The 23,774-nt window shown below is 37.3% G+C and overlaps 1 long non-coding RNA gene across 2 annotated transcripts in view; it reads left to right on the forward strand.

The window, feature by feature from the left end:
- The window catches only part of LOC144307916 (uncharacterized), an 84,661-nt gene that overhangs the window by 12,106 nt on the left and 48,781 nt on the right, over positions 1-23,774 (forward strand). Inside the window, exon 3 of one of the 2 annotated variants that reach the window (XR_013374579.1) lies at positions 7,872-8,345. The exons of the other annotated variant lie outside the window; for it this stretch is intronic. This is a non-coding gene — a long non-coding RNA (uncharacterized LOC144307916). Of the gene's footprint in view, positions 1-7,871; positions 8,346-23,774 lie in introns of those variants that run through there. 2 annotated transcript variants of the gene reach the window in all.

Here is a 23,774-nt window from a genome sequence, read left to right on the forward strand (position 1 = left end):
TATGAATTTTAGGATTATTTTTTCTATTTCTATAAAAAATGCCATTGGAATTTTGATAGGGATTACACTGGACCTGTAGGTCACTTAGGGTAGTATGGACATTTTATTTTATTTTATTTTTTTTAAGATTTATTTATTCATGATAGAGAGAGAGAGAGAGGGGCAGAGACACAGGAGGAGGGAGAAGCAGGCTCCATGCCGGGAGTAGTATGGACATTTTAATAATGTTAATTCCTCTAATCCATGGACACAGATATATTTCAATTTATTTGTGTCTTCTTCAGTTTCTTTCATCAACATCTTATAGTTTTCAGTGTCTCAGCTAAATTTATTCTTACGGATTTTATTCTTTCTCATGCTATTGTAAGTGGGATTGTATTTTTTATTTCTTTTTCATACAATTCATTTTTGGTATGTAGAAACACAACAGATTTTTTTAAAGTTTTTATTTATTTATTCATGAGAGACACACACACACACACACAGAGGCAGAGACACAGGGAAAAGCAGGCTCCACGCAGGGAGCCCAATGTGGGACTCCATCCCGGGACTTCAGTACCACGCCCTGGGCTGAAGGCAGGCGCCCAACTGCTGAGCCACCAAGGGATCCCCACAACAGATTTTTATACGTTGATTTTATGTATTGTACATTTACTGTATTCATTTATTCTAAGAGTTTCTTTGTAGAATCTTTGGGGTTTACTATATATAAGATCATGTCATCTTTAACCAGAGACAATTTAACTTATTCCTTTTCAGTTTGGATCCCTTTTATTTCTTTTGCTTAGATCATATTTAGATTATACTTAATGATAGATAGGAGTGCCTTGGTGATGCCTTCAAGCTCTAAGGAACTAGTTTCTTCAGAGGCAAAATAAAGTGAATAAAAGATTTAAAAATATAGTGTAGTATAGGCACTGGAATGAAAACCTGGGAATCTGGACTCTGATTAACTACCAACATGTTGCTGAGCAAGAAATTTTTTGGTTTTGCTCCTCTTTCCCTAACTTACTTAATAAATGGGTAAAATGTATTACATATAGTTGGTATGCTTTCAAACTCAGTTTTGCTTTCTATTTTACTGAAAATATCCAAATACTATTTCATTAAAATTGTTCATTAATAAACACTACTGACCTCATAGGTTATGATTAAAGCAAGATCAAAAGAACCCACGTACCTAAGGCCAATTTCGTATTTTACTTGCTAATCCTTCTTATCAACCACTAGTTAATATAACCACTGTTTTCCTAAATATAACATTTCTTCTAACTCTACCCTTTTCCTTAAAATAGCTTAAGCTTTGTGCAAAAATGATTTTAGCCCTAACATATATGGCTAATTTCCTGTGTAAAGCTTTTGTAATTCAAAAGTAAATGTCAAGAGGTCCTAAAAACCCAGAGGGATGCTACACTGAGAAATTGTTATTTCATTCACCTAGACTCTGTAAATAGGAAGGGGGGCAGGGAGAAAGAGAGGGAGAGAGGTGTGTGTGTGTGTGTGTGTGGTGTATGTGTGGTTAGTTGCTGGTACCTAGTGAATGGGAAGGTGTGGCCTGTGTTCAATCCTCAGAATACTTGGGAAGAATTGGGAGCTTACATAGAGCTTCTCTGAGATCAGGATGGGGCAAGACTCTTCTGCCAGCAAAACCTTCCTTATGTATAAGAAGTATCACTGCCTCCTGCACATTCCAATCTCCTCAGAGATATTTCTTGGCCTCCTTTTCTCCATTACACGACTCTTCTCAGCTGTTGCCTGTGTAGGAGGAATCTTTCCCCGATTGATAAAGACTTCAGTTTCTCAAATAATCAGTAACAAGATGCTAAGTTTCTTTCCCAAAGTTCAAAATTAGTTAGCTGGATGCTAAGAAGCATACCTGATTCTTTATTTCAATTCCTCAAGAGAGAAAAAAAATACTCATTAGCACTATGCCTCTACACTCAACCCTATGATCATCCTTTACATTCAAGAGGACATTTCTCAGCTGCCTGATTGTATCTCTTAACCTTAACTCTTTGTCAATTGAAGGTACAGCTTTGATAGTTCAAACATGCATTGAATAGTCCCTTAGCAACCACTGAACTCACTGGGTTAGGTACTAAACTGTAATGTGGTAGAGAATGTCTCCTGAAAAAGAAAAGCTTTGAATTACACAATCTAAACTTATTGGAAGCTAAATCAAAATATGCCACATTTAATTGGTGTAAGAAGATTTTTCAAACAGATGGAATGTAGTGTCACTACAGCCTCCAGTAAGCTTAAAGTGGAAAATTCCTCCTTCTTTTCTTCACCTAAACTAAACCAGATTTGTCGTTCAATGTCTCTTTGCTCTGCTTGAAATTGCCTGGCTTGTTTCAGCTCTGCTAGGGAAGCGCACACAACAGGCGCTCCAACACTTAAGAATTCATTATTAAGGCAAGCAGAATGAGAAAGTCAACAGTGCCCTGAAATTTAAAGAAAAAGCAAAATTACTCTAGCATTTTGAGGATTTCCTCTTACGTTTGTGAGATTGAGGATTTATTCATATGGAAATCCAGTAAAGAAATCTATATAACTGGCATTCTACTCCCAGGAGGGCTTTGGTTGTCTTTTCTGTCCTGGAGCACTAATTTGGAAATCCCAAAAAGATGGTTGGTAAACTTTAATGTGCAGAGGTGCCATGTTTTCATTTAAAATGCAGATTTTTGGAGTCATGTCTATTTTAGTTGGTCTGGCCTAGGGTATCCAGGAATAGGCCTTTTAAAACAAGCAACCCAAGTGACTTGGTGCAAGACATACTGAGATTACAACATAAAGGAATCTGACCTAGACGACTGCCTGAAGTTTGGAGACGTGAGCTGATGCCAATAAGTCCCAATCCTGCTATAAACATGGAAATGCTGGATAAGATTTAACAGAAATTGCTTAATATAGAAAGAGAAACATAAAAGCCATAGAAATTATAAGTACTTTCCATCAAGATTTTGTTAATTCTCATAATTCTTCAAGGGACAACCAGTATTAAGATACATACTAGGGCTAACTGTCATGATGAAATTGAGATCTAAAGATGTGAGATAACTTAAGATTATACCATACATTCCATAGCTGTAATTGAAAGCAGGAGAGGAAGTTAGCTACCAATTCAATACTTCTGACCAGTCTACAATCTCAGGTAAGAAGAAGCAGTAAGGTGTATATAGTTTAGAAAGAAAGGAAGAAAGTTATTTCTAGCTGATATGATTGTCTACATGGAAAATATATCTACAAAATAAATTTTAGGAAGAAGATTTCTTAGGCAATTTATACACACAAGATCAAGGCACCAAAATGTTTCTATAGAGTCATCACAGCAAATTAAACAAGTTTATAATGATTTAAATATTCATAGTAGCAACCAAAACTATGGGTGTGTGATGGTTAATTTTATGTCTCACTCTGCCTGGGGCACAGGGTGCCCAGACATTTGGCAAACCTAATTCTGGGTATGTCTCTGATATTCTGGTGTTCCTTGATTAGATGAACATGTGGATTGGTAGACTGAGTAGAGCAACTTGCCCTCCATAAAGTGGTTGGGCCTCATCCAATCTCTTGAAGACCATAAGAGAACAAAAAAGGCCAAGAAAAAGGAAACTCCTGCCTGCCTTTTCAGCTGGGACACTGGTCTTTACTGGTCTTCAGACTCAGACTAAAACCAGCTCTTCTTGGGTCTCTGGTCTTCTGGCTTTTTGAATGGAACTTACACCATTGGCTCTCCTGGTTCTCAGGCCTTTGGACTCAGACTGGAAACTACACACCAGATCACTTGTGTCTCCAGCTTACTGACTGCAGATCTTGGGACTTCTTAACTTCCATAAATTTTCAACTAATTCTTTATAATGATTGTCTCTCTTTCTCCAGATGGATATATACACACGTCCTATTGGGTCTATTTCTCTGGAGAACCCTTGACTAATACAGGGGTATCCAGGAATTGCTAAAATAATGTACAAGGCCTCCTCATGTATAGGAAGAAATTATATTGCTAGCTCTTCAAGGCTGAACAAACTGATAATCTCCACCTGCAGGCTCAAGCCCGTTTCATCTTATGTTTGAATCCTAAATAAAGCAGGAAGTATATCTATACTTTCTTGTGCTCTTCAGCCCCCTTATACTAGAACAGTGGTTCTCAAAGTACAGTGCATGGACCAGCAGCATAAGGATCAGCATCATATGAGAACTTATTAGAAATACTTCACCTCAGATGTATTAAATGATAAGCATTGGAGTTAGATGTTCAAAATCTGTTTTTAAACATATTAACATGCAGATGCTGATTCAATAGGTCTGAGGTATAGGCCTGAGACTATGCATTTCTGATAAACTCCCCTGTGATGCTGCAGCTCCAGGCTTTGACTAAAATAGGTCTGGGATTTACAATTAAATCATCATTCCATATGCAGAGTTCCAGGTAAGCTGGATAGATTCTTGTATTGCTTCCTTAGTATTGACAATCAGACTTAACCTTAGGGCATAGTTCCTCAGAAGCACCCCTAATCCTTTCTCCTCCTCTGTCCTCAAAGTCATATTTCTTCCTTCCTATAATCAAAATCTTGTTTTAAAAAATATTTTACTTATTTAGAGAGAGAGAGAATGCATGATCTGGGGAAGGAGCAGAGGGAGAGGGAGAGAAAGAATCCCAAGCAGGCTCCACACCCAGTGTGGAGACCTATCCCACAACCCTGAGATCACTACCTGAGCTGAAATCGAGTTGGACACTTAACCAACTGAGCCACTCAGGTAACCCTCAAAATACTTTGTACAAGTGTGTGTGCATGTGTATACATGCACGTCCATACTCGCTCTTTCACCCAGGCACTCCAGGGGGCTGGAGGTGGTGAGTGTATATCCCTACCTCATGCTTTTGACCAAAGTACCTATCTTGTGTACCATGCCCACCATTATACTGTAAGTCTACTCTGAATTTAAGTCTGGTACATAATGTCCCATCTTTATGATTTGTTCATGATAGTCCTTCATCCTAGGCCAGGTGAGTGTTTTATAAATTTGGCAAATTATCTCAATTCCCAAAAGTCTTCAGATCATAATTTGAGAAAAAGTGCAATAGAATCTAAATGATGTTACTTTAGGTGGTCATTTATTTCCCTTTAAACACAAATGGAAATACAGAGAGACATGGGCATAACTCTTTCAAAGATAACAATCCAAATAATTCATAATATGCTTTTATTAATATTTTAAAATTATTAACATGTAAATAAAACACTTAATCCTCATAGAGATCTCAGTGTTAAAAAAAAAAAACAGGCTTAGATCAGTGCCTATAGCCCCAGTATGGTGGGTTAATATATCTAGAGGATGGCTACTCTAACATCTGTGTCATGAGATACACCACAGTATAATAGTTAAGATTGTAGGCTGTTATTTTTCACAGAACTACAACAAAAATGTCTAAAATTTATATGGAACCACAAAAGACCCCAAATAGCCAAAGCAATTTTGAAAAAGAAAAGCAAAGTTAGAGGTATCACAATTCCAGACTTAAAGCTATATTACAAAGCATTAGTAATCAAAACAGTATGTTACTGCACAAAAATAGATCAATACAAAAGAATAGAGAATCCCGAAATGAACCCAAAATTATATGGTCAATCTTCAACAAAGCAGGGAAGAATATGCAATGGGGGAAAAAAGTCTTTTCAACAAATGGAGTTGGGAAAACTAGACAGCCACATGCAAAAGAATGAAATTGGATCACTTTCTTCACCATGCACAAAAATAAACTCAAAATGAATTAAAGACCTAATGTGACACTTGAAGTGCTAAAAATCCTGGAAGAGGGCACAGGCAGTAATTTCTCTGACATTTGGCTATAGCAATTTTTTTCTAGATCTGTCTTCTGAGGCAAGGGAAACAGAAGCAAAAATAAACTCTTGGGACTACATCAAAATAACAAGTTTGCACAGCAAAGGAAACAGTCAACAAACTAAAAGGCAACCTATGGAATGGGAGAAGATACTTGCAAATGACATATCTGATAAAGGGTTAGTATCCAAAATATATAAAGAACTTATAAAACTCAAAATACAAAAAACAAACAATCCAGTTAAAAAATGGGCAGAAGTCATAAACAGACATTTCTCCAAAGAAGACATCCCGATGGCCAACAGATGCATGAAAAAATGCTCATCAAGACTTATCATCAGGGAAATGCAAATCAAAACTATAATGAGCTATCACCTCACACCTATCAGAATGGCTAAAATCAACAAGTGCTGGCAAGGCTATGGAAGAAAGGGAACCCTTTTGCACTGTTGGTGGGAAGGCAAACTGGTGCAGCCACTGGAGAAAACAATATGGAGGTTCCTTAAAAAGTTAAAAGGAGAAGTAGCCCTAAAATCCAGTAATTGCACTACTAAGTATTTACCCAAAGAATACAAAAACCCTAATACAAAGAATGCAAAAGGATACATGCATCCCTATATTTACAGCAGCATTATTTAGAATAGCCAAGATATGGAAGCAGTGCAAATGTCCATCAACTGATGGATGGATAGAGATGTGGTATATATACAATGGAATATTATTCAGCCATAAAAAGAGTGAATTCTTACCATTTGCTACGATGTGAATGGAGCTAGAGAGTATAATGCTTAAGCGAAGTAAGTCAGAGAAAGAAAAATACTATACAATTTTACTCATGTGGAATTTAAGAAACAAAACAATTGAGCAAATGGAAAGAGAGACAGGGGCAAACCAAGAAACATACTCTTAACTATATATATAGAAAAAACTGATGGTTACCAGAGGGGAGGGGGTTGGGGGGATGGTCAAAATAGGTTATGGTGATATGGGGTGTACTTGTTTTTTTTTTTATTTTTTTTTAATTTTTATTTATTTATGATAGTCACATGCAGAGAGAGAGAAAGAGAGAGAGGCAGAGACATAGGCAGAGGGAGAAGCAGGCTCCATGCACCGGGAGCCCGACGTGGGATTCGATCCCAGGTCTCCAGGATCACGCCCTGGGCCAAAGGCAGGTGCCAAACCACTGCGCCACCCAGGGATCCCTGGGGTGTACTTGTAATGAGCACTGGGTGATTTATGGAAATGTTGAATCACTATATTACACACCTGAAACTAATATAACACTGTATGGTAATCATACTGGAATTTAAAATAAAATTTAGAAACTTACAGGGTGTTGAGCCAAGGTACTTGCATTTGCTTCCTGTTATTTTTTTTAAGTAAGCTCTATGCCCAACTCTGGGGCTTGAATTGCATGCTCTACTGACTGAGCCAGCCAGGTGCCCCTCCCATTTTTAAATTATACCTTTTTTTTTTTTATTATTATTTTTTTTATTGGTGTTCAATTTACTAACATACAGAATAACACCCAGTGCCCGTCACCCATTCACTCCCACCCCCCGCCCTCCTCCCCTTCTACCACCCCTAGTTCGTTTCCCAGAGTTAGCAGTCTTTACGTTCTGTCTCCCTTTCTGATATTTCCCACACATTTCTTCCCCCTTCCCTTATTTTCCCTTTCACTATTATTTATATTCCCCAAATGAATGAGAACATATAATGTTTGTCCTTCTCCGACTGACTTACTTCACTCAGCATAATACCCTCCAGTTCCATCCACGTTATACCTTTTTTTTTTTTTTTTTTTACTAGCTGCGTGACCTTGGGCAAGTTATTTAATTAAGTGTGGTGAGCAGTCAACATCATTTTATGCATACACACACACACACACATATATATAATGTGAGAGTGAAGAGGTTAGATGCTTTCTAGACTGTTCTGTGAAAGGGTAGGTTTCTGTATTAGGGATTAGTAATAATTGGTATGATGGGGAAGTTGATTTGGCTTTTGCTCTTTTTTTTCCCCATCAGCAATGAAACTTCTGTACCATATAACAGCAGCTGAATGCACAGCAGTGAATCCAGCAAACCACAAAGGTTGCACAGCAGTGAATCCAGCAAACCACAAAGGGGTCCATTATTCTATATGATGGGTTGAATTGTACCCCCCCACCAAAATATATGTTGGGAGTCTTAACCCCTGGTAGCTTACGATGTGAAGCTTATTTGCAGACAGAGCACTTACAGAGGCAATAAAGTAAGGTCATTAGAGTGGACCGTGATCCAATATGACTGATGTCCTTATGAAAGGGGGAAATTTGGGCACAGAGACACACATAGAGGGAAGATGATATAAAGAGACACTGGGAAAAGACAGCCAGAAGAGGCCTGGAACAGATCCCACAGAGTCCTCAGAAAGAACCAACCCTGGCCACATCTTGATTTTGGACTTCTAGCCTTCAGAACTCAGAGACAATAAAATCTTGTTGTTTAAGCCTCCCTGTTTGTGGCACGTTTTTATGGCAGCCCTACAAAACTAATACACTGTACATGATGTCCATCCCCTACCTTGCTCTTCCTCATGGCTTAGACAACCTGCTCTGCTTGGAAGTGCTTATCAGTCCATTCTCACAGATCTGTGTGCATTTTACCTTTGTCCACATAACTCAGCAGTCCTAACCCTTCTACTACCTTCCATCAAGTTACCTTTAACCCTTCTTGGTGAAATCATATATCTAATGTAATTTTGTTAGTGATTTACCCCATCTTTTAAAATTTCTCAGGACTTTGTTAGTTTTTGTTTGTACTCTGCATTATCTATTGCATGATTTTTAAAAATTTTATTTATTTATTCATGAAAGACACACAGAGGCAGAGACATAGGAAGAGGGAGAAGCGGGCTCCTCACAGAGAGCCTGATGTGGGACTCGATCCCAGAACTCTAGGATCATGACCTGGGCCGAAGGTAGACCCTCAACTACTGAGCCATCCAGGCATCCCTGTTGCATGATTTTTTAAGTGGTCTGTCACAACCGTATTCCCTCCACAAACCCTTTTATATTTTATGCATTAATTTACCAACTGTGAAGTTTTCCAGGAATGCATATATTGCATTGTTCGTTTTCCTATTGCTGCCTAAGAAATTATCACAAATTTTGTGTCTCAAGTAAAACATACATTTATTATCTCAGTTTCTGTGGACCAGGAGTCAGGCATGGGTTAGTTGGGCCCTCCTTTTCAGAGTCTCACAAAGCTGCAATCAAAATGCTTGCTGGAGCTATCTGGAGTCTTGACTGGGGAATCTTCAGGATTCACTTTCTGGAAATTATACTATTAAGAGCCCAGGATATTTACTATCAGCTGGCAGCTGTCTCCAGATCCTGGGGGATAACTGAGGTTATTTCCCACATGGGGTTCTTTAATATGGCTGCTTACTTCATGCCCACAAGGAATCTCATTGCAGTCTGCTAAAATAGAATCTTATATAATGTCATAATCACAGTTGTGACATCCCATCACCTTTGTCATAATCTGTTGGGTAGAAGGAAGTCACAGGCTGCCCATCCTCAAGGGATTATACAAAAGCATGAATACCAGGAGGTGGGAATCATCAGAAGTATGGCAGGATTACATTTAATATAAAATACTCGTGTACTTTCCCTGCATAGTGTGCCACTTAGACCTCAAGAATTACTCGTTGTATTCGGACCACCTAACCTTGGTGAACAGATGTCCAGGCAGGTCTCAACTCCATTTCCAGGTCAATACACGTTTCAGGATTTAGGCATATATTCTAGTATTCAAAAATTCATACCCAATATCTAACAGAAAAAAAAACTACATGAATACTATAAAAACTAATGCCCCTTCCCATTTTCCTAGGCTTAATTTCTCTTCTGTTTTCCTAATGGAAGTTGGAGTTCTAATTTCATTAACAGGGATGGAAAAAGAGAGGTCTGACACCTGCTTCTTTGTTCAGTGATTTTGTTTTTGTTTTATTTTGAAACTCCCTGCCCTGGATTTTTTCCTGGCCCCAATAGTTTGACACTTCAAGTATGGATTAGCCAGTTTGCTCATTGTCTTAAACTGTGTACATTGATTTTTTTCATATCCTACGGTGTTTACAATGAAGGACACCCACATGATGCTTGTAAAAGCAGCATCTTGAAAGACGTGTTTAGGAAAATGGAAATTGATTTTTTCCATAATATTTTATACACTATGGCATTCTAAAAGTACCAGTTTTCAGACAAGTCCTGCTGTTCTTCACAAAAGGGTAAACTATGGCCTGTACAAATAAAACATGCAGTCTCATTTAGTCTTCCTTTTTAATCATCTAGTCTCAAATAGCTTTTCCATATGTCAAATCATTTTTAATGTTCAATGTATTAGTAAAATGGCTCAGTACTAACCACTTTGGTATTTTCAAATAGGAGAAGTATAGTTGAATCTTCCAAATTGCATTTACAGTGAAAGATGCTTCATGCCAGTGACTCAGATCTTGACAAACGAGGCACGACATTCATTACTTTAATGTTTTCCCCCTATTGTGATAGAAATACATAATGACACAGCCTAAGTAATGTGAAATTATTCAGCAATGTAAGAAAAATTTCAATAAGCACTGCCTACCAGTTACAGTTCTTAAGCTCATCTTCAGATTTCCTCAGTAGAAAATTACTTAGGAGATTCTGGAAAACTCGCTACTTTTTCTATTACGATCTTAGCTAAAATCATTATCCCTTATTTATTTTTCTCAGTTTTTCTCAAAACAGTCAAACTAATACAATGAATTCTGAGCTTCCATGAGTCTTTAGGATAAAGGATACAGGGAGTCATGAGGAGGCTCAGATAGCTTATTGTGGTAAGCATTTCACAATGGATACAGATTTCAAATCATCACATTATACACCTTAAATATATACATTTTTTGTAAATTACATTTCAATAAATCTGGGAAAAAGAGGCTAAGAAAATAGTGTTACAGATATTAGTGTGTATAATCTTGTGGCAGGTATTTTAGAATCAAGGAATATATCTTAAAAGAATAAAGGCAATGTCAGGAGGTCATCTGTCCAATCATCTTGGCATTAGGACTACATCTAAACCCTCTGAAATTGCGTGGTGTAATGTAAAGAATGATATAGCCTGGATATCAGGAGACTTTTGGTCTAGTTCAGGCTGTGCTTTATAATTTCTAGATCTGTCTCTTCATTTACAAAATTAAGCAGTTGGACTCCTCTAGTCACTCAGTGATAACAAAGTACCTTTTAAATAAATTTGCCTTACCTGGATAGATCCATCAGGGAATTCTTTTAGTTTAGTTTAAATCATTCACATATTTTTCTATCTAAATACTATTTTCTCCTTAATCCTGAAGTCAGTTGATTATTATTGTGTAGAGTTGTACATCTACGTCCCTGATACATAGATGTTATTTGATCCATGAAATTGTGTTGTTCAGCTCTGACTTAAAGCAAGGATTCTCTGTGCTACAATATAATAAGTAGAGAAATTGTCATCAGGTGACCTGGCTTAAACCCCTGGCTCCACACATTTGTAGGTTCATGACATTGGGTTTATCCTTCACCTTCTATGAGACTGTTTAGTCATCTGTAAGGTGGTCAATCATTATAATCACTCCCATGCACACACTCACAATTGCCTTGTTCCTCTCTCACTTTACTATACTTCTTTGGCAAAGCCACCCCTGGTTGAATAAAACTCTCAGGCTATTCCACCTGTGTATGTTGCAGCTGAACATGGCTAGAAACAGAACAAATCTGTTAGCTGATTGCACTTTAAATTCCTAATCACAAACCTCAAGTGGGCCTTCAGTGCTGTCTAAAGCTATACTTTTCTACCCAGCAGCTTAACTTTCCCACCTTTTAAGTAACTATATTTTACCTTCTTTTTCCTAATGCCCTTCTAGCTCCCTTGCCATAACTCTTAGATGATGAGTGTTCAGGTAGGAGTGGCCATGTGACTAATGTTGAGCTTTTGGAATGGAAGTGGAAGTCAGGTGCATGAATTCTGGATCATCTCAAATTAAAGAAAACAAACTTCCATGGCTCTTTTTTTCTATCCATGAACTAGAACATGAACATAGCAGCAACCTTGCTTTGACCATGTAGTTGAAGATGACTTTAGGGAATGTGAGAGCAAAAAGAACATATGAACAACATATGAATGTTGTTCCCTGAGTGATTACTTTGAGCAGAGTATCTTCTCCAGTTCGGAACAACTTAACTGTTACATGAGAGAAAAATAGACTTTGGCTTTATGTAAGCTACTATATGTTGGTATTTGTTTTATAGCCTTAACTCTAGGAATATATATCTTATGAGTGAGGTTTAAATTATGTACAATAAAATGCATAGATCTTAAGTGTCCAATTCTTGTTAAAGTTCATAATCACATATAATCACATGCCTCCAAAATATGTTGAACATTTCATTCATCCCAGAAAGTTCCCTTGTCTTTTTTTCCCATGAATTCCCATAGGCGACCATTTTCTAATTTCTGTCAATATGGATTAGATTTGTCTCTTAAGGACTTTATACAAATGGGGAAACACAGTATGTACTGTTTGGTGTCTGGCTTCACTAAGCATGTTTTTTGAGATTCATCCATGTTACATGGAAGAGTTCATTCTTATTTATTTTGGTTGTAATTTTAAATATTAATATACCATAATTTGTTTATACATTTCCCAATTATTTGATATTGGATTGTTCTCCATTTTGGACTGTTATGAATAATGATGCTATGATCATCCTTATGGAAGTCTCTCTTTATACTGAACAATTTCTTGTACTGTGTCCAGTTTGTTATTAATCACATGGTATAAGTTCTGCACTTCTGATTTTGTATTTTCTAATCCTAGCATTTTTATTTTTATGTATGTATGTATGTATTTATTTTATTTTGAAGTTTTTTAAATTCTACTTTCCATCTCTTTGGTGAAATTCTTTATCAGTTATTATAGGTTATTCACCTTTTCAAATAAGTATTATATGCATTTACCATGGACATTGTAAAGCTCCTCCTTGGTAATTTCAACCTATGACCATCTCTGTGTATGCTCCCTTTGACTGATTCCTCTCTTGATCATGGGTTATAGCTTATTTATTTTAACATTTCTCATAATTTATTGCGTTCTGGATATTGCATATAAAAGAATATAGCAAAGGGGTGCTGGAGTGGCCAGTAGGTTAAGCATCCAAATCTTGATTTCAGCTCAGGTCTTAATCTCAGGGTCGTGAGTTCAAGCCCTGTGTTGGAGTCCACACTGGGTGTGTAGCCTAAATTAAAAAAAAAAGAATACAGCAGACTCTGAAGTAAATAATATTTTTTTTCCAGAAAGAGATCACATCTCTTCTTCTTTTGAGTCACTAAATGTATTAGAGGTCGGAAATTAAGTCTTTCTAACCTATAGTTGACCAGAGTATGAACTTTTTCATCAATTTACGTTAGATTTTGTTTCAGCATTAATTCCAAATATTTCAAAGGTAGGGTCAGAACTTCCCCTTCAAAAGATATGAAAGCATCAGCAAGACACTAGAGAACATTTTATGCTTAATACTACAGTCACCAGCTTTCTAATCCATGGGAAATCACTTTGCTTTACAGAGTGGCTTGGCCAACAATGATTGGGTTGCTTTAGAATTCTCTTTGTTATTCAATCTTGTCTCTGGATTTCTGGTCCTTGTTTGATCTCTTCTGAGGTGCCTTGCCCTAAGCTTTTGGAGGGTTATTGCACTGACCTTGATGAAGAGCCAGCTCTCCTTGTCATATCTTGAGGCTTTGGCTTTTAACTGAATGCTCCATGAGTGCCTTAGTGGGAGAGCTTTCTTAGCTCTCTTGCCTTCAACTCAGTCTTTGCTAGCCTACCCCTGTGACCTTGTTGAAGATCCATTGGAAAGAGTTGGCAGGCAGACACAGAATTGCTTGGAGGCAGGAGCTCTCAGGAAGCCTATTCTGGGGGCACCTGGGTGGCTTGGTGTGTTAAGCATCCAAGTCTCGATTCAGCTCAGGTCATGATCTCAGGGTCATGAGATCGAGCCCCGTGTCAGGCTCTGTGCTGAGTGGAGCCCGCCTAAGATTCTCTCCCTCACTCTCTGCCCCCCACCCCCTCCACCCCCCCACACTCTCTCTCTCAAAAAAAAAAGAAAAGAAAAAATTATATTCTGCAATTCCAGGCCACGCATAGCCATTAAATGTTTACTGAAAGTTTTGCTCTTTTCTCCTTACCCCCATATCTAAAGGATTGTTCTACCTCTTCTCACTTTGTCAAGGATGGAAGCAGCAGGAGTTCTTGTATCACCTAGGAAGGGCTTGAAGTCTATGTATTTTGTTCACTGGGACATTCTCAGCTCTCTGATGGGTTTTGAAAATTTATAACTTTGCATTTTATCTAGATTTTTCTAACTGATAGGGTGAGAAAGACAATTTATTTTGACTTTCTATAACCTAACTGGAATTGAACTAATAAAACTTTTATTCATTATTAAATAAATTAGAACACAGGACACATTAAAGTTCTTTTAAAAAGATTATTTATTTGGAGAGAGAGAGAGAGAGTGAGCGAGTGTGTGGGGGGGGAGGGGCAGAGGGAGAGAAACAATCCTGAAGCAGACTTCCTATTGAGTGTGGAGTCCAACACGGGGCTCAATCTTATGACCGCAAGATCAAGAGCCAAAACCAAAAGTCAGATGCTTAACCAACTGCACCACCTACGCACCTAACACAGTAAAGTTTAGAGTATCTTAGCCAATACTATGAAATAAAAAATGATAAACAGGAAAGGAAGGTATAAAGTTATCATCATTACAGGTAATATTCTCATCTATATAGGAAAATCAATGAGAATATACTAATAAACCATTAGAGCTAGTAGGAGAGATCAACAAAATGGCATTCAAGATAGCAGCAAGAAAAACACACAAAAATTAAGAGCTTTCCTGTATACCTGTAAGATTATCTCTTCCATGAAAACTTTATCTAACCATCCTACACAATATTAGAGCTAGGTGTTTGTGCACTGACAAAATTTCTTACACATTTAAATGACAAAATAACCCATTTGGAATACCTTATGTGTATCTCTGTCCCCAAATAGACTTTGAAAGCTTGAGGACAAGGATAATCCTATTAATATCTGCATCAGGAGCATTTAGCACAAATCTAGCAAGTAGAAGGAGCTCAAAAAGTAATGAACATTTGAAAGAGTGAAAGACATTGAACTAAATAAAAGATGCCTAAGATCTCTTCCAAGTATGAAGATAAAACTTTTATAAATCATCTTTTTCAGGGTCCAAAAAAGAGTATGAAATATTCACCCCCAAAATAATATTTCACATACTTAAACCTTTTGGTATGCTGTGGTTTTTGCAATTACAATACTTCAAAGTAATAGATGGTAAATCATTAGGTTAGTCAATGTTTCAGAGAAAGATGGAACAAATGAGTAATGTGATCAAGCTTTGTACATTGAGTGACCCTAAGAACTGACACTTCATTTGGTTGTTTGCTATTTCTTTAATGAACCAGAGCAGTTTTCTTAATTAGCAGGGGCCCATCTGTTTCAAGAACAAATGGCATTTAGTATAACAAAGGCTGAAACAACAAGACAGCTTAATTTTGGAGTGCAAATGGCAATACCAAGTGACATAATTACTAGTGTGTCTTCCAGATATGGTTTAGTAGGTCTTCTAGAATAGAGGTCAACCTGGTCATCTTGTCCTCTAAGTCATTCATAGTGCACTGATTTTTTTTTTACATTTTTAAAATTTTTATAAATTTATTTTTTAATGGTGTTCAATTTGCCAACATATAATCACTGATTTTTGTTTCTTTATAGAGCAATATTGTCTGTTAAAGGACAAAATTAGATATTTATGAAATAGCAAGTTTCTTCTTAGGCTTTATAATTTGACATACACAATAAGGCTATTATTTTAGACACAAATATAGTGCTTGTAAATTGTTTTCAATATTAGAGGTTTTCATATGAGGAAGAGCTATATTTTTATATCTGTAAAAATCTTCATTACATTTACTATGTAATGACTATCTTATTGTCCTTTACAAGCTTATAGATCTTTTAGGCACTTACCAAATTCAAAGGTGACATCCTTCTTTGGTTGGAGCTAATTCTGGTCCCTTCAAAGTAAGCAATGAGTTAGAAATTTCAGAAACTAAAATCATCTCCTCACTCTTTGTAGGAAGCATAGACATCAGGAAAATAGAAAAATCTCACAAGGACAAGGGCCCAACTATTTGAATAATATTTGCATAACATCTGAATGCTGTTTAATATTATTTAAGGTAGAAGATAAAGGAGAAGAAAAACTATTTAATGGGTTTATATGTCTTGATTCCTGTAATTTGTCTCATTACTTACTTTGAAGGGACCCATAAAATGAGACCTCCTCAGGCAGAAATGATTGGCTTAGTAACAGCCAATCATAATTCAATTGTCTGGTATGCTTCTTTTCTACTAACACTACTAAAAAGGCAAACAAAAGAATGAGCAAATTGTATTTCTTACAGAAACTATATAGGTATGTAATGTGATATGATTCAGTTATTAATTCAACTAAAATGTATTCAAAATCTGTGAGCCAAACATTGTGCCACACAATGGAAATGTAGCAGTGAAAGAAATAGAAAAAAAATCCCTGCCCTCAGGGTGCTTACATTCTAATGAGGGGAGACAAACAATAAACAAAATAAATAAGTAATGATATAATGAGATTTCATGTAATATTAAGTGTTCTGAGTTAATAAAGTAGGGTAAGGGAAGAGAACATGACAGTCACAGGGCTGTTCTTACCAGATAGTAAGGCTGGAGGAATTAGTGGAGGAAATGAGTGATGTATCTGTATGGAGCTATGAGGGTCTCAGGCAGAAAAACCAGCAAAAGCAAAAATGATGATATTGAATCAGGATTAATGTGTTTGAGTAACAACAATATAGCACATGTAGTTGGAGTTCAGTGAATGAATTGGAAAGTGGTGGAGTATGAGGTTGAAGATCAGACAGCTGGAAGATCTAGAAAGATGACAACTGAAAAATGACAACTGGATATAGCAACTTGGAATTCATTGGCAACCCTGACAAATATGTTTAATATAGTGTTACACTACAGTGTTGATGATGAGTGATTGTTCTGTGTTCAAGACAGAATGAGAGATGATGAAGTGAGGATAGCAAGTATAACCATCTCTTCTAATGAGGTTGGTTGTAAAAAGAAGCAAAAACATAGTGTTAATTCATCATTTTTTTTTGGTAAAAGAAACAGCAAAATGTGATGATGCGTACTATGCAATACTATGGAACGAGAAGTAATGGACTAAATATATCAATATGGATATTTTAAAAAATCGTATAGTTGAGTGAAAGAATTAAAGAAGATAATGGAATCTAAACACAATACCATTTACCTGAATTAATTTTCTTTTTTTTTGGAGAGAGAGTGTGGGAGGGACAGAAGAAGAGGGAGACGGAGAATCTCAAGCAGACTCCACATCCAGTGCAGAGCCTGACACAGGGCTCAATCACATGACCAAGATCATGACTTGAGCCGAAATCAAGAGTTAGACACCTAACCGACTGAGCCATCCAGGTGCCCCTACATGAGTTAAAATACTGATAGAGAAGAGATGCTACAGGTGTGCCCGGCTGGCTCAGTCAGTGGAGCATGTGACTCTTGATCTCGGGATTGTGAATTCAAACTCTATGCTGGGTGTAGGATTATCTAAAAACAAAACCTTTGAAAAAGAAAAAAAGATGTTATATATTTCAAAAGCAAACATGTATGTTTAAGGACCTCTAGCAGCCACAGTATCAAGTCCCCGAGTAAGAGCTGATGCTCTTGCTGAGGTGAGTGATGATCACTTCTGCAGTACTAGGAATTATTATAGTAGCAGTAGTAAATTTACAAAAACAAAATAAATACATCCATAATTTAATACAGTTTTCAGAGAGAACAGACAAAAGATGCAGACAATGATTTCTGAGAATTACCATAAATAAATAAGAAAAGTCCAGATTGTCAGGGTCATGTCAATAATGGGAGAGAGGACCAAAAGAAAGTGATACTACTGGGAACAATTGTGAAAGTAAAATTCTAAGGAGGATAATTGAGGGACAAGTTTGGGGTGGGCTTTAGAGGGATAATGCTCAACTTCCCAAAGCTCTAAATTTTGGTGTCTTTGGTCTATAATTGGCTCATTAATACATTTTTTTTCCAATTGCCCAGGAACATATTGAGGGAAAGGCTCAACTATTGGCAAGCCAGCCCAACCAGAGCAGGCCAAGGAAGTGTATCAGTTTGAGACATTCATCCCAGCTTGACAACAAACTATTAGATCCAAGTTGTTGAGGCACAGGGGTCTGAGTATAATGAATTTAATGCTGAATTAGACTAACTTTTGAGGATAAAAAGTACTAAGATGGCATAGGATACATTAGCCAAGTTATTTTACTATGAAGCAGGGAGAGTTTGAGACACTGGAGGATACTGATACTATGAAACGATGGTTACAGGAATTCTAAAGCAGAAGCTGGCAAAAATAGCACACAAAGTGATACACAATTTGCATCCGTCAGAGCCAGAGAAGAATTGACTGCTAATTTTAAGATAAATGGTCTTGCAAGACAGAGAGAAGTAAGAAAGGCATTTTGGAAAATCAGTTTTGATCAGATAGATTATTTCTTACCCCAGGCATTGGGATTGTAGTCAACTAACCCCAATCCTGCTAGGTCTTTTCCTTTTAAAAAAATATTTTATTTATTTATTCATGAGAGACACAGAGAAAGAGAGGCAGAGGGAGAAGGAGAAGGAGGCTCCCTGTGGGGAGCCTGATGTGGGACTCGATCCTGGGGCTCCAGGATCATGACCTGAGCCAAAGGCAGGCACTCAACCACTGAGCCACCCAGGCATCCCATGCTAAGTCTTTTCAATACCAAACTGTATCAAACCAGACTTCCCTCCTCCTCTGTCTGTGGACAATTGATTTTAAATGGAAATGCAAACCTTCCCTGTTAATTTCTCTAGTTTGTTAGACACAGTTATTTTCTGTCTTTGAAATATCTGAGTAATATTTGACAGCAAGCTCACACAGATACGTATCTGTCTCAATATACTGTGTAGACTCTGCTTCCTCTACATCCCCTTTCAATATAACTGAGGCACATGGTTGTTGCCTCCATTTTCATAACTTCATGCATGACTTCTGGGTGATATTATCAGCATCTGTGTCTGAAACCACCATGTATTACTGATGCTTCTATAAGAACCATCTCAATCCCAGAATTCTCTCTTGAGTTTCAGAATCATATTTCCAGTTGCTAGCTAACCAACTCCTCTGACTTTCCCACAAGTACAACAAACTTCAAATTTAAAACCGAATTCATAGGGATGCCTGGGTAATTCAGTGGTTGAGCATCTGCCTTCAGCTCAGATGGTGATCCTGGGGTCCTGGGATAGAGTCCTGCATCAGGCTCCCTGCAGGGAACCTGCTTCTCCCTCTGCATATGTCTCTGCCTCTCTCTGTGTGTCTCTCATGAATAAATCAATAAAATCTTTAAAATAAAAAACAACCCTGAACTCATATAACCTGTAGAGTGAGAATGAAGGCAGAGGGTAACAGTGGTTTCCCAACACAGACTATAGTACTTTGGTCAAAGAGAGCTGCTAATAGAAGCCAGCCCCCTCTGACTTCAAGACAGAAATATCTTCAATCCTCCTAGGGTAAAGGGAAGGGGAAGGGGAAGGGGGGAAGGGGAACTCCTGAATGGATTATGCAAAAAGAAACTAAGGTATAAGCTGGAAACCACTAAGTTTATTTTGAGTCACTTTAATAGTTTTACCACTGTTCAGTGCCAATGGAAGCTTCAGTTACAGAAAATTTTACCTTTTGTACATCAGAGGACATGTCCATGAAATGTAATTATATTAATTCAAACATATTCAATAAGGATAATAGAATTTAATGTTTGTATATTTTACGATCACAATCTTAGAAAATGTCCTTAATAAAGATGTAAGGACTATTCAGCAAGAATTAGAATGTGCTAGCTTTACAATAGGAAATTTGGATATATTCAAAAATAAAGGCAGTATCCACCATTGATTGAGCTGGGACATGCTATACTAGTAATAGTTAAGAGCATTTGCTTTAGAATTGGGCAGATGTAGTTTCTGTGCTTGGCTACACAACTCATTTGCTTTCTGATGTGGTTAAGTTATTTAACCTCTCTAAGTCTCAGTATTTTTATTTGAAATTGAGGATATTTATGGCACTAACACAAGAAAGTTGTGTGTGTTAAATGAGATATTCCCCATAAAGTACTTAACTTAGAGTCTGACATATAATAATTCAATAAATATTAGATATTAAAAAATTGAACCCATTGTTTCCCATCCCACAATGTTCTCTGTCTTGGTTAACATTCTGTCATCCATCTAGTGGCCCAAGTCAGAAATTTGGCAGTGATCCTAGATTTTTCTCCCTCTCGTCCTCAACCACAACTATGACATTTATGCCATATGTCTTAAATCTGACCCTTCATCTCCATCCCTACACCCATTATCTTAGTTCAGGCCCTAGAAATATGACAAGAGCTGCCTAATTAGTCTCCTGCAAATCTTTTTTAGATTCCATATTCCCTACTAGAGGATGTGATAGTAGACCCTTCTCTGTAAATATCTGAATATCCTTTTCCTAGAACTCAGACTATGTGTCTCACCACGAAATATGTGCGCTTGTTTCAATTTTATAGATGATAAAAGACATTTACAAGAGACAAAGTAACTTACCCAAGGTCACACAGTTATTCAGTAGTAATGGAAGTATCGTTAAGATGCTGTAGAAAATAAGAAAATTAAAGCGAAGTAAAGGTATTATTTAGAGGAACTATAATTTTGGAAAACAAATCTCTACAAGAGGAGTTAAAAAAATGACAGCACCCATTTGTTTGTATAAGTTATGGGGTTTCAGTACAAAACTATCACTCACATTCCCATAATCATGCTTTAAAATTATATAGAACAGCTAAGACAGGTGTCACAAGGGTGGAAGTAATATCAACCCAGAGACACATGATACAAGTTTCTTTATTTTCTTAAAGGTTTTATTTATTTATTTCACACACACACACAGAGCACAAGCATGGGGAGCAGCCGGCAGAGGGAGAAGGAAAAGCAGACTCCCTGTTAAGCAGGGAGCCCAACACTGAACTCTATCCTGGGACTCTAAAATCATGACCTGAACTCAAAGGCAATCACTTAAGGGACTGAGCCACCCAGGTGCCCCTAGGTTCCTTTAATATACATAAAATTTATAACAAATGAGCTGACCTGAGATGGCTATGGGATGCAGTAGCATTTTGCCAGCTGGAGGTGCAGCTTTTCTGCCCCACACAAGGCCACACAATTCTCAATGATATTGTGTGATCAGGATTAGGATTCCATCAAGCCTTTTAGGAAGATAAGCCTAAGCACTCTCCCCCTCATCTTTGTGTTGTTGTTTGGGAGAGGTCTCATTCCCCTGTGGCAACGTCTAATTGTTCTGAGAGGCATGAAGAAATCCTGATTCCATGCCAGCCTGCTAGCTTGATGCAACCATGTATAAATCAATTGCATTAGGGTATTAATGCACCTTGTCCTTGAATGTTCATATCTCCTCATTTGCCTTATAAGTAAGAGAGCTAGTACAAGACACAGGGCCCTGGATGAAATCAGAGGCCAATTCCAGGCATCTACCTCATTAGACATAGGCTTCAGACCTGCCTGAAGTTTCAGCCTCATACTGGTAAAGAAAAGAGAACAGAAGAAGAAGAACATAAAAGATGAAATGTGAATTAATTAGATTTCTATGGAACTAATGTGTGGCAATTTTATTCTCTATGAAACAAAAATTAACGATGTCAAGTAGAATTTTAAGCATGTTTAATTTAATTCAACACTTATCGAACACCCACTATTTGCAAGAAAGGCTAGACACCACAGAAGGTTAAATAGAAGAGCAGATCTGCTGCCACCAAGAGCTGAGAGGCTAATATAGGGAAAAGGGATAGGGAGAGTGTTTTGGAACCTGACGGAAGGAATCTATAGGCCAGTTAGGCTAGAATGCTTCACTAGTGGGAAATGAAGCAATGGAATGCTTTGTACTAGATAACTTTAGTGAAATTAAATTGACCTTTTGCATCACCTACCTACACACATGGGAACATTAAATAATACATATGAGTTGTCACTGTCATTTTTAAAATTCAATATATTGGAAATAATAGATAATTCTCAGCATAGTAAATAGCACATTTTATGAAGGAGAAACTCTGGATGTTTGCTTATGGTCCCTAGATCACATATTACACACCATATCCAACAGTAAAAGCTCCAGAATTGTTCTATTTTGCTGAAGTTTTCAAATCACTTTTTGTTTCCTTAATATCACTCTGCACAGGACTCTGTCAGGTCAAAAAGGAGAGGCAATTTCTTGTTTTATCCTCATAAGCTACAGCTCAACCAGCTGTCACTCTCTCAACACACCAATGTGAGAAGAGACGCTGGGAAGATACAGAGCACACTCGAGACAACCGTGGGCTCCGTGGATGAAACAGGGAAATACAGAAAGAAATTACTGAATTGTATTTGCTCAAGAGGCAATTCATTCAGCTAGGTAACTTATACTCAAATAATCAAAGAAAAAAATGAGTGGAAAATGTAACTTTGATACAGATGCAGTGAAACACCGGGACACCTGCACCCTGATGTTTATAGGAGCAATGTCCACAATAGCCAAACTGTGGAAGGAGCCTCGGTGTCCATCGAAAGATGAATGGATAAAGAAGATGTGGTCTGTGTATACAATGGAATATTCCTCAGCCATTAGAAATGACAAATACCCACCATTTGCTTCGACATGGATGGAACTGGAGGGTATTATGCTGAGTGAAATAAGTCAATTGGAAAAGGATAAACATTATATGGTCTCATTCATTTGGGGAATATAAAAATTAGTGAAAGGGAATAAAGGGAAAGGAGAGAAAGTGAGTGGGAAATACCAGTGAGGGTGACAAAACATGAGAGATCCCTAACTGGGAAACGAGCAAAGGGTAGTGGAAGGGGAGGTAGGCGAGGGGTTGGGGTGACTGGGTGATGGGCACTGAGGGGGGCACTTGGCAGGATGAGCACTGGGTGTTATGCTAAATGTTGGCAAATTGAACTCCAATAAAAATTTTTTTTAAAAATGTAACTTTGGAGTTGTTTACTAGCACAGGTGAATTCTCTTTGTTCTGGTAACTCTGTGAGGTGCTTCTTCAAATAAAAAAGACATATCACACCATAAACATTGGAAAACGGTCCTTGACACCACTTTCAAGATTAAGCCTGTATTCACATCAACATCTTGGGCAGGACGTTTTGACATTTAATGACCTCTGATGCAATCTCCATATGCTGAGGGGGAGAGCGAGTTTGGTTACCTGTCAAGTCTTTGGTTTTCTTAACTGTCACTGAGTTTATTGTTCACTTTCTGGTCCAAATGACAAAGTAATTTGATTCACAGTCATAGCATTGAAAATCCCAATTGGTTTATGTTTCTAGCTATGCCAGAGGCAGGAACTGTGCATAATATATGACAAAATCTAGAAAATACCAGGAAAGCAGGAAATAGATCACATGTGAATTATCGAGCATCATATGGTTATGCATAGAAAAATGTTGGTACTTTCTCAATTGGTTCTAACATCTATTTTTAAATTTCCATGCTGGAGTCTTATTGATACATATTTTACAGTGTTGTATATTTTATAATTAGAGAGATCATATCTGCTAAATAATCTCTGGTGAAAGCATTTTATCTACCAATTTAGGTTTGAAGGAAATAAGGTAGATGGATTTACATTAGTAAATCATGTAAA

The sequence above is a fragment of the Canis aureus genome, chromosome X (assembly GCF_053574225.1).
Source record: "Canis aureus isolate CA01 chromosome X, VMU_Caureus_v.1.0, whole genome shotgun sequence".
Taxonomy (NCBI): domain Eukaryota; kingdom Metazoa; phylum Chordata; class Mammalia; order Carnivora; family Canidae; genus Canis; species Canis aureus.